The sequence below is a fragment of the Hetaerina americana genome, unplaced genomic scaffold, assembly GCF_022747635.1.
Source record: "Hetaerina americana unplaced genomic scaffold, ioHetAmer1.1.p SCAF_7, whole genome shotgun sequence".
Lineage (NCBI taxonomy): Eukaryota > Metazoa > Arthropoda > Insecta > Odonata > Calopterygidae > Hetaerina > Hetaerina americana.
This window is the reverse complement of record NW_027287316.1, coordinates 77,601,245-77,612,570: the sequence shown is the minus strand read 5'-3', so window position 1 is coordinate 77,612,570 and position 11,326 is coordinate 77,601,245. Positions and strand designations below refer to the sequence as shown.

The 11,326-nt window shown below is 38.4% G+C and overlaps 2 non-coding genes across 2 annotated transcripts; both read left to right on the top strand.

Annotated features, from left to right (window-relative positions):
• Nucleotides 1-7,902: 7,902 nt before the first annotated feature.
• On the top strand, nt 7,903-7,973 carry TRNAG-GCC (transfer RNA glycine (anticodon GCC)). The gene has a single exon. It is a non-coding gene; the product is annotated as a tRNA-Gly (tRNA).
• Nucleotides 7,974-11,028: 3,055 nt separating this feature from the next.
• On the top strand, nt 11,029-11,100 carry TRNAQ-CUG (transfer RNA glutamine (anticodon CUG)). The gene has a single exon. It is a non-coding gene; the product is annotated as a tRNA-Gln (tRNA).
• The last annotated feature ends 226 nt before the right edge of the window (nt 11,101-11,326 follow it).

Sequence of the window (11,326 nt, the reverse complement as noted above, 5' to 3'; positions counted from 1 at the left end):
CACCCGCGAGTCTCTATTATATTTTTTTCGTGTTATTCTATGCATTCAGTTGTGACTTCAACAACAAAGAGCAAGAGCAGAGATTCTTTATTTGTTAGCAGCTAACTCAACCGAAATGTGTTAAAGATAGAAACTCTTAAAGGTATTAGCAGATCAACAGCAACGGCTGCACATATGGGCTTAGATGCACCGATCCGGGGTGGGGGGAGTTGTTTAAAGGTTTTTTTATCATTTTATTTATAACTCTAGTAATATAATCTTCATCATGTATACAAAGAATTAAGACAATCAATACAACGTACAATTACAGATAATCTTTATCATATGGCGTAGGGATATGCTCTTCACAATATACAATAGTAGTAAGCATTGAAAATGTATACATGTAATACTCTCACTGTAGTAGTCCTGCTAAACCAGTCAGTTCTGGCTCGACAGCAAGTGCCACGTGAACAAAATTGAGAGCTTAAAGTTTATGCAATTATAAAGCTACATATGTACATAGTGTCACGTTTTATTGCAAGCCCTAGTACATTCTGTACGAGTATAATATCCTAACCTTTTATTTTCTCTTTCACAGCGTTTAATGACTGTGATATTCTTAAATCTTTAGGTATTTCATTTGAAATTAGAGCTACAGTAACCTCCAATTACATCCTACCTTGATTTTCATGACTTTTTTGTTAAATATTAATATTGCTTATGGTAATTCCTTTATATTTAAATCAGGTTTTGTCGCGTCGTCCGAGACAGTGGTGGGTGAAAAAAATATGGTAGTCATGCAACAATGATTTGCTTGAAATTTGAGAACATGAACGGGTATAATAAAGCCTTTCATGGTATATAAATAATATACCATAAAGGGTAAAATATATGCTAAAAATGTTGCGGAAAATGTTTAAAACTAGCAGAGCATTATTATGTTTCATTTTTTAGGACTTCTGTCGTTTTTTAATCGTTTTTTTTTTTGCGTTTTATGTGTTTATGTGTTTTCAAATATTTCCCGCGTTTTATGCTATTATAATGTTTTATTATTTTTCTTTTTCCACATGTTTTTTCATAACCTTTTTTCTTTTTCATTATTATATTTCATTATATTTTTCTTTTGGTATCTAATTTTAAATTACCCTTTTATCTTGTAGTTATTATATTTTTTCCCTTTTACAGGTGGTGAACTAACACCCCCCGCCACACGCTGTTGAAGAGGCTTGCGGGGTATTATGTAGATTTATCCCTCTTGCTAATCAATTTTGTCACTAGCCATTAGGGTAATTGATGATGAATTTAATTCCGTATCTATTGATTTTCACTAAGTTCGTCTCGTCCAACGCCATGTTTCCTATAACTGTTGTCACTAAATGTACAAATAAAAATCGATACCTTAAATTGGCATCTTCGCAGGAAATTTCGCTAAACTTCTTTTTCTATCGACTATCCACCTCTTTAATGCGTGTTTAAAATTAGTCAGTATTAAAATTAATTATTTTAGATGATTCTAGTATAATTTTTAAGTTTAATCAAGGTTTTTAAGTTTAATCAAGAATGCATAGTAATTATTTGAGTGGATTGACGTGGAGCGGCTTAAAATGACTAAGGAGACTTTAATTACAAGACTAAGAGAATTTGAATGGTGATAACTACCCAAAGACAAGTGGAAAATGTATTCCACGCAGCGGCTCTATTTACACTAAATCTTTGGAATAAAGTCGTTAAATTAAAAACCAGTTGATGCTAAATGCACATTAGCGGATGACTCCGTTAAAAGTTACTGTTGCGGCATCTCCCGCAGTTTCTTCGGAATTTGTCAAAGGGAAAACACCATACGTGTTTAAAGTTGGCTTTTAACCTCGTGGACAGTGGCGCCTCGCGCACGACTACGAATGCATGTGACATTGTATGTACGGTATTTCGTCATAACATCTAGTTCCTTTAAAAGCCCCAAAATTTCAGAGTTTAAGAGGACGCCTCGGTAGCTTAAGTGGCTAAAGCACTCGACCGGATATTGAGGGATCTGGGTTCGAGTCCCAGTCAAGGCGAATGATTTTTACGCTCTGAAATTGTTGCATTAAAATGCACATTAGCGGATGACTCCGTTAAAAGTTACTGTTGCGGCATCTCCCGCAGTTTCTTCGGAATTTGTCAAAGGGAAAACACCATACGTGTTTAAAGTTGGCTTTTAACCTCGTGGACAGTGGCGCCTCGCGCACGACTACGAATGCATGTGACATTGTATGTACGGTATTTCGTCATAACATCTAGTTCCTTTAAAAGCCCCAAAATTTCAGAGTTTAAGAGGACGCCTCGGTAGCTTAAGTGGCTAAAGCACTCGACCGGATATTGAGGGATCTGGGTTCGAGTCCCAGTCAAGGCGAATGATTTTTACGCTCTGAAATTGTTGCATTAAAATGCACATTAGCGGATGACTCCGTTAAAAGTTACTGTTGCGGCATCTCCCGCAGTTTCTTCGGAATTTGTCAAAGGGAAAACACCATACGTGTTTAAAGTTGGCTTTTAACCTCGTGGACAGTGGCGCCTCGCGCACGACTACGAATGCATGTGACATTGTATGTACGGTATTTCGTCATAACATCTAGTTCCTTTAAAAGCCCCAAAATTTCAGAGTTTAAGAGGACGCCTCGGTAGCTTAAGTGGCTAAAGCACTCGACCGGATATTGAGGGATCTGGGTTCGAGTCCCAGTCAAGGCGAATGATTTTTACGCTCTGAAATTGTTGCATTAAAAACTAAGGGAATAAAAAATATCAACACCACATAAAAAATACGGTTTTGTTTAAATAAAGGAGGGGGGAAAAATGAGGAGTGCGGAGGATGTGGTCCGAAGAAAATTAGATGGGAGAAAGAGCAGGGCAGGGACGGACGGAATGAGGAGTTTGGAGCGGGTCGAAGTCAGGGAAGAGTTTCATCATTGCATTACAGGTTGATGGGAGTCCAAAGATGGATGAGCGTTTTTAATTGAGAGACGAGAGGGTGATGCAACGGAAGAGGTCATTCAACCGCGTCGTACGCAGAGGCACTCTAAGAGGGAAAAAGGGATAGAAGTTAAGATGACCTTTAATTAACATGGAAGAGTTTTAGGAAAAACTTTTTATTATGCATGGCACGGCGGTCAGTAATGGAGGAAATGCCGAAAGAAGAACTGATATAGCCGAGGGAGAAGTTACCGAAGGGACTTGAAGTAGTTTGAGTAGTGGTACAAGTAGTTTGAGAGAAGTGGGTGGGGCAGTGGCCCAAATTTTGGGAAGAGTATTCTAGGGCAGGAGAAACACAGGCAATGGAAAAAGCGCGGAGAGCTGGCGCGTCAGATGCTCCACCGTATCGATTGATGATGTCCATGAGTCAAGCGATACACGAGGAGCAGAGGCCCGCGGCCGGAGAGACTTACGAATGGAAAAGTGCATTTTTATTCTCTTGGCATCGCAGGCGACCCTCCTGCATTTTTCAGCGACTAGCACGGTGGGCCCTGGTGAACTTTAAGAAGCATTATGAACCAGCAGAGTACGCAGCATTGGGAAGCGTTGCTCGGGGAACTCTCGAATAAGAGATTTCGTACAAGAGTATCTTTTACAAAATCACAAATCATTCGAATTCATCGCTGTACGTATATAATAATAGTGCCACTTTACACTTTTTCAGGTCATGCAAATTCGTGGGCCTTAATTAATGCATTCGAACAGTTATGAATTTCGACAAAGTTAAATGAATTGATTTCAGAGAACGGGAAAGCAGTAATATCAACATTATTGAATTTGATAAGTCCCTACATTTATTCAATAGAGTGTTTTCATTAGAGTTTGAATTTATTCCTAGAATTACAATTGCTTCCGTTTGCTGAATTGAGATTACGTCAGCTTAGGTTTGAGTGGCATTTAAAACCATAAGATTGGTTTCCTTTAGAAGAGCAGAGTGATTTATGTTTGATGACTTCAAGTTCTTTTTTTTGATCAAATCTCTTTGAAGAGCGTGGTTGAAAGGTACAATGGAATCATGAGCGATTCGACTATTTCAGAGATTTATCTGATAAAATTTCGACCATCGAGATTTTCTGTACTTATCACATTCAACGATTAAGTGTGCTCGAAAATTTAACATTACAGTGAAAATCGATCTCAAAAATTCAGTGCGATTGCCAAATCAGATCAACTGTATCGAAGAGGAACCTGATTTACAAGGCCATATGACGATACCCTTTTACAGGTAGTGGCCTAACACCCCCCGCCATACGCCCTTGTGGTGGCTTGCGGGGTATTATGCAGATGTAGATAAACATTATCGTTGCATTTACATTACTAGAGTTTGATTGGGAATCGCTCACGAACAAAAGGTTAAATGAGACATTAGATCTCTTCCACGGATGAAATGAATTTGGCTTTTGTAAGTTTGCTACCATTGTAACTCCGTGAAACGACGGTAGAGGTCAGAAAAAATGAGAAAAGAAATATAAATGGTGACAGTTTGAAAATGTAATGCTTCCCACGAAGTCTAAGAGATCTGAATAACTGCCATAGGCGGCGATAAAGAAACTACTTCTTATCCTTGGTGGGATCCTTGTGTAGCTATTTTTCAGTCTTTTACTTAATTGATGTCGTTACCATTAGCGCGACTCGTGTTTCCTTTAAATTTAAGAATCCGAGCACTTACTAACAACACTTGTGTGTTTTGTTGTCTAAATCCTTTCTTTCCGCATGACCGCATTAGAATGCCCTTAAATAATGTGGTGCTCTTTACAATATTGCTTGTTCTATCTTGTCTGTTTTTATGTGTCCCCTTCCATCCCTCGTCTCTCTCCGTGGGGGGACCCTCCCGCTACCTGCAGTGGTGGGTCGCATTGTCCATGCCTGTGTCTTTAGGGGGAGGAGAATACAGTATGCTGTATCTCTTACAACGAAAATTACATATGGACACATATAAAAACAGATAAGAGACAAAATATTTTTACATTCAATGACACTTTCGCATCACATACAAACAAACTTCCACATCACATACAAAATGCCGTCCACATCACATACAAACAATATTTTCTACAACTACAACTACCCTGAAGTTTATTACCCAGTGGCTGCTATACAGGAGAATACAGTATGCTGTATCTCTTACAACGAAAATTACATACGGACACATATAAAAACAGATAAGAGACAAAATATTTTTACATTCAATGACACTTTCACATTACATACAGACAAACTTCCACATCACATACAAAATGCCGTCCACATCACATACAAACAATATTTTCTACAACTACAACTACCCTGAAGTTTATTACCCAGTGGCTGCTATACATTTATACTTAAAACTTCTAAAATTGTATGTCCATGTGGTAGTGGATTTTCTTCTTCTTACTTTTCAAATTCTACCTTGCTCGTTATCGGATAAATTTCTTACTGCATCCTAAGGTGCAGTCGTTTGAAAGTTGATAGTATATGTATTTGCATGCGTGTAAGTTGAAAGGGTTTTCGCATGAATATGTACGCCAATGTGGGTATAGGTTTGCATGTATGTGTTGATTTTGCATGAGGTATTGTTTCTATTTACGGGTGGTGACCTAACACCCCCTGTCTTACGCCCTTGCGGCGGCTTGCGGGGGTATTATGTAGATGTAGATGAACTTGTTTAGTGCTTGGAATTCAGCCCGTGTTCGAATGGAAGAACGAGTAGGTGAATCTGTTCGTGAGGGTCCATATCTCTTTTATCCCGGTGGTAATAGGATACCATAATTATTCCCTCGTTGTCGAAGGAAAACTCGGGGGTGCTCTGCCTTTCTAAAAGCTCAAAATTTCACCGGCGCTCTTCGAGAATCAAGGAGCTGCCAACCTAATTCCTCCAACATACTCTTCACACTTATTCTCTTTACGTAGCATTTTTGATAAAATTGGCGGATATTCACCGAAACATTTCCACTTGCTTAATGAACGTTTAATCCCGTTGAAAACGAATATTTGCCACTTTTCCCACATTTGACATACGTGATAATGCGTAGTCATACATTTACTTCTCCCTACCATCTTGAATAAATTTTGCTACCACCCGTCTAATGAAACTCACCTTCTTCACGCCTGATCCGCATATTCTTCAAATGTGCGCACCCTATGAAAAGTCGGATTTCAGTGAGAAACCAATGCATTTAACCTGTTCTGAAATGTTTAATTCGGTGTCATCTACATGTATTTAATAATTTACATTTCGTTCAGCCGAAAATGTTTGTAAGACGCTGAGGCAAGGGGAATTTTAAAGAAGAATAATTGGAATGCCGTCACAATTTGGGATTATTATGAGTGTTTATGCATGTCATTAAAACAAAAACTTAGTAGTTTAATACTAAGGGTTCACTGGCTAAATGATGGAACACCAACTAAGTTCCAAAGAAACTGCGGGAGATGCCGCAACAGTAACTTATCCCAGTCAAGGCGAATGATTTTTACACTCTGAAACTGTTGCAATGGGACCAACTAAGTTGTTGGCGGTTTACCTTTATGTAGATAGGATTTGTGTTATTCTGGACAAGTGGTGTATAGATATAGTCTTCCCCGCTTCCAATTTTCATCAGAAAAACAGAATTCGTCAGAAAAATGTATGGACCCGCAGAAACGTTAGTGCATCGATTTAGGCGAAATGTTGTGTTCCATCACGTGGGGTATAGGGGATTAAATGATTACTGAAACGTAAATTTATTAAAACGTTCATATTACTTAGTAGCGTATCTATATTCTTAGAAGAACCAAGTAGTGAATTACCCACGGAGCAAAAGTTTAATCACAGATTAGGGATCTCTTTGCATAAATTGGAAGCTGTATTTTTAGCGATGATGTTGAATATGTGTTACGTGCGCCACCTAAATACCATTGGAGAGATCAGGTGAGTACAATTTGAGAGAACTAGAACAGATAGATTCAGAGATTTTATTTTCCCACGAGTGATAATGTATCAGAATAAGGTATCTTTTCTCTTCTTCCCTCTGCCCCGCTTCCTCAGTGTTCGCCTTTCTATCATACAATCAACCCTCATCTATCCACATTTCAATTATTAAAAGGTAGTGGGAAACATCTAACTACCTTTCAATGACGTTTTCGTCCATTTCCTCTGCCTCTATCGGATTTCCAACATTGATTTATTTTCTTAGTCCGTCCTATTTCAACCGCGGCATTCGTTTTCCTCTTTGTCCAACCCCCACTCACTCCTGCCTCCCAGCATGATAAAGATGGACGGACTCAAACAGAAAAACATTAATGTATTAATCATAAACTTTTCGCGTTTACTAACGTTATAAACAATAATATCTCCTCTCGCTCGCGAAATAGACGATATCCAATTACATTACCATCCACACTCCTCTTCCAATCTCCTCTACTTCACTACTACCCTTCTCAATCCGACTCGATTTAAATATTAAAACTTAATGTGCATTTTTTATTCTAATTAGCCCTATGTCTGCATAGGTATGTTAAAGTGTGACAAGGAATACCATAATCTCTCTGAGATCTACAAGCATTGTCATATTATGACTTGCTCCATTGCTCCAACGACAAATCCATAGAGATTATTTACGATGCCTGCGGCATATCTAAAAATAAATGTTTGCACGTCTTCAATTGATTCCCAGAATAATATCTGTCTGAGTCAGATATTGGAAACTGGAAGATCTCGCAGGATATTTTTAGAACTCTGTGCGACGCATCGCTCTCCTCTCTCGACTCGAATTCACAATTCAACGCCGCATGAACACACAGATCGCCACATAATTCGGGTTTGAACTCCGCGGGGAGTCGGGCCTTCCGATGAGCTGGCAGAAGAGCGGAGTGCCGAGTGAAAGGAACGAGCGAAAGTGAGATTTTTCTGATGACCTCAGTATCCAATAGGACCTTTCCTCCTGGTAGTACAACGCATCGGTGGTTCAGTGGTAGAATGCTCGCCTGCCACGCGGGCGGCCCGGGTTCGATTCCCGGCCGATGCAACATTTTGTTTTCAGTCAAAGATATTGCTCTGAGTTTTCATATTTTATCCACTAAGATCTTACTTTGCACTATTCACTCTTTTAGCTGTTTTTATACCATATCCTTATTCGTAAAATGGCTTCAGACAAATTCTTAAGAGGCTGAGGGACCAGGTCCTATAGGGAAGAAAGATGACGCACGGGCAATTGTATGCCGGAGGGCTGTCTTACGGATCCATTTTGGATAACGTTCATAATTTAGCTTTACTTTCATGAAAGATAATAAATTATGTCAAGATCGCACGACTTGATATGAATTGCGTGTTAACATCAATCGTGAAGTTTGTTCGCCTTTTCTTTAATTTGTGTTTTATGTAAGCGTTCCTACTCGGCATGTTCAAGGGACCACCTGATGATAAAAACTACTAGGAAGTCAAAGAGGAACTAGTTGAGGGAATAGGTGTTTCACTTCATAGATAACGTGTAAAATGTTTAATAACGCGATTAATGTTTTTATTTTCAAGATAAATCCAAGAAAAGAATTAGGATGCATCGGTTAAGCGAGATTATTATCGCATGATAAAGTTTAATTCTGAACATAAATAAGCACCTCGCTTTCAAAGACCTTGACCTATTTTCTGAGCAGTACAATAACGAAGAATGGGAGGAGAGATCTTGAATTTTTCTTAAGCTTTTGATGGGATCTGTGAAGTATAGTTCAAGATTTAATAAACAATTATCATGTGGAAAAAGGCTTACCCTCATTTCGATTAATGAAGACATTATTCAAATATTTAAAAAATTCAATGTTCTTCATTGAATACTTCATTGAAAGATATATTCATCTGACCATCCATAGACCTACAGAACGCATGCTCGTACATGGACCTTATTGTCGTAGGGTCAAACCTTCTGGACATGTAATTACATTATCAAATATAGAATGCGCGTGACGGACTAAAGAAAATGAAAATATCATGAAGCATAGAATCCTATGCCAATTCGACTCATATTTGGACATATACCTTAAACCATTTGCTATGTCACCAGGCCGTGTAAATAAGTTGGATAATCACCAAGGTGAATGGATGTGTTTGATATTCTAAGAGTCACGTTCTTCGAAATCAGATCGTGGACCATTGAAAAAGAGCATCCTCTTTCCATGAGATTCTCACGAGTCCATATTTTGAACGCATACGACTTTTTTCTATAAGAAGTGTGGTGTATAGAAGATTATGATTAATTAGGAAATTTCACTTCCATTTTTTAAACGTATTTGAAACTGCCGTCACATACGCTGTTTTTCAAAGACAGTCAATACTTTTCCGAATATTTATTAACTATTTATCTTCAAGAAGTTCTCTCGGATTTCCCACCGGGTCAGGTTGCAGTACACCGACGTTTCGAAGGCTGACTCTGCCATCGTCTTCAGGGTGAAGTCACCCTGAAGACGATGGCAGAGTCAGCCTTCGAAACGTCGGTGTACTGCAACCTGACCCAGTGGGAAACCCGAGAGAACTTCTTGAATACCATACGCCGGGAAAACCTGAGATCCTTCACAACTATTTATCTAAATGTCTAATTTGTACAATTAATTGGATGGTGTCCCATATTTCCGAAAAATAAAAATGAATAGTAATACGCAGAAAAAATTAAGAAGTTTTAAAGCTGGAATGATCTGGATCCTCACCTAGGAACCTGAAGTATTTGTATTTTTCACACTTATTTCGGGGTCTCATGGTGTAATGGTTAGCACTCTGGATATTTCATTCCCTCGAGGGACATTGATGCACGATGGGAAGACTTGACATCCCTTTTCCATCTCGACTGGGAGCAATGCGGTCGTTACATGGAAGCCCTTCTTATCCGTGCACCCATCCATGCTTCAGGGAATACGCCAACGGCAAGACAATAGATCAAATTCTCACTTGCTGCTTACCATCAAGCACCGCAATGACGGAAGTAAGTTTGGGCAAAGGAAATCCTGGATTCGTGTGTGTGAGGGATTGAGGAGTACGAAGGCACGTTGGAAATCGAGTGCAACTTATATTTTGCAGTTTTTCCTTACTTTACCATTGTACAGGTGGCATTTAAATACTTGGAAGTGTAAAAACTTTAAAATGTCGAATGACTTGGATTCAAAAATACAAATATTATTAATTTTTAAATTAAGACCTAAATTTATTCTGAACAAGGAGTAAAATTTGAAAGTACTGATTTAATTACCAACCGATTTATGCACATAACTTTTCCTCGAAGTATCCCTTAGTCGAAAGTAAATTCAACTGCCTCCCCGACGTATTTTTCTGAGAAAAGAAGAAGCTACCATACATCCATCCATAAATGATCAGGAATACCCTTAAATAATTATAGATTTTCCAGAAACACTCCCTATAGTGATTCACCATTATTCTTTCTCATCTATCGAAGATTGAGTTGACGTATCTCTCCACGTTATTCTATAATTGGGTAAAACAGTCACACCTTTTGATAAACCGTTACTTTTAGTTTTTAGTGCTTCGAGTGAGTTAGATTATGTTAGTCTTTCTCTGTTCTATTAGAATGTTTCAAATTCGTAGTAGTTGCCTTACTTAAATAATATAGAAGTGCATTCATTCCTGAATGGTCAATTCATCCTGATTTCCAAATAATTGCACATTGCTCTGCAATATCCCTGGAGCCACCGAGTGCAGTATTTGATTGAGAAAGTAATTGGCAGTTATGGATCGTATGCAAGCCTAACGATGGCACTTTCTCTGCGTTATGTCAATATTTAATTCTTTTTATAAGTGTTAACCTGGATCATACTATTGAAGTTTTAGCTGGCCCAATGGAGCCAGTTAGCCCTCTAGGCTTAGATGCCAAGTTCATACCTCGATGGGACACTTTTATCCAATATTTCCCGCTTGGTGGTTAATGTGGCTCATCTCTTGATAATAACCAGTTAAAATAATATTTCCGTTATCCATTGCACTACTTCTTTATTTTGTATGAATAGAACGAGGTCAGTTCACAACCGTTAGGTCGCCATGTGTTGACTATTTCTGATCTCCATATTTTCTCCCGCAGCCGCAGAGGTCCCATGGTGTAATGGTTAGCACTCTGGACTCTGAATCCAGCGATCCGAGTTCAAATCTCGGTGGGACCTAATTTTTTTCTTATGATCATTCGCTTAATTTTATATAATATAATCCATGTAACTTTTAAGAAAGATCGAGTTGGTTTTCTCAATTTATATGGTATCATTTATCATCTGTATCGCATGTTCATAGGTGCATGCACGAGTCTTACAGTTGAAATTTCTTACGTATCGTTTATTTTTCTTCATTCAGACAATGATGCTGAAAAAATGCTTAATAAATTCATATTATAGA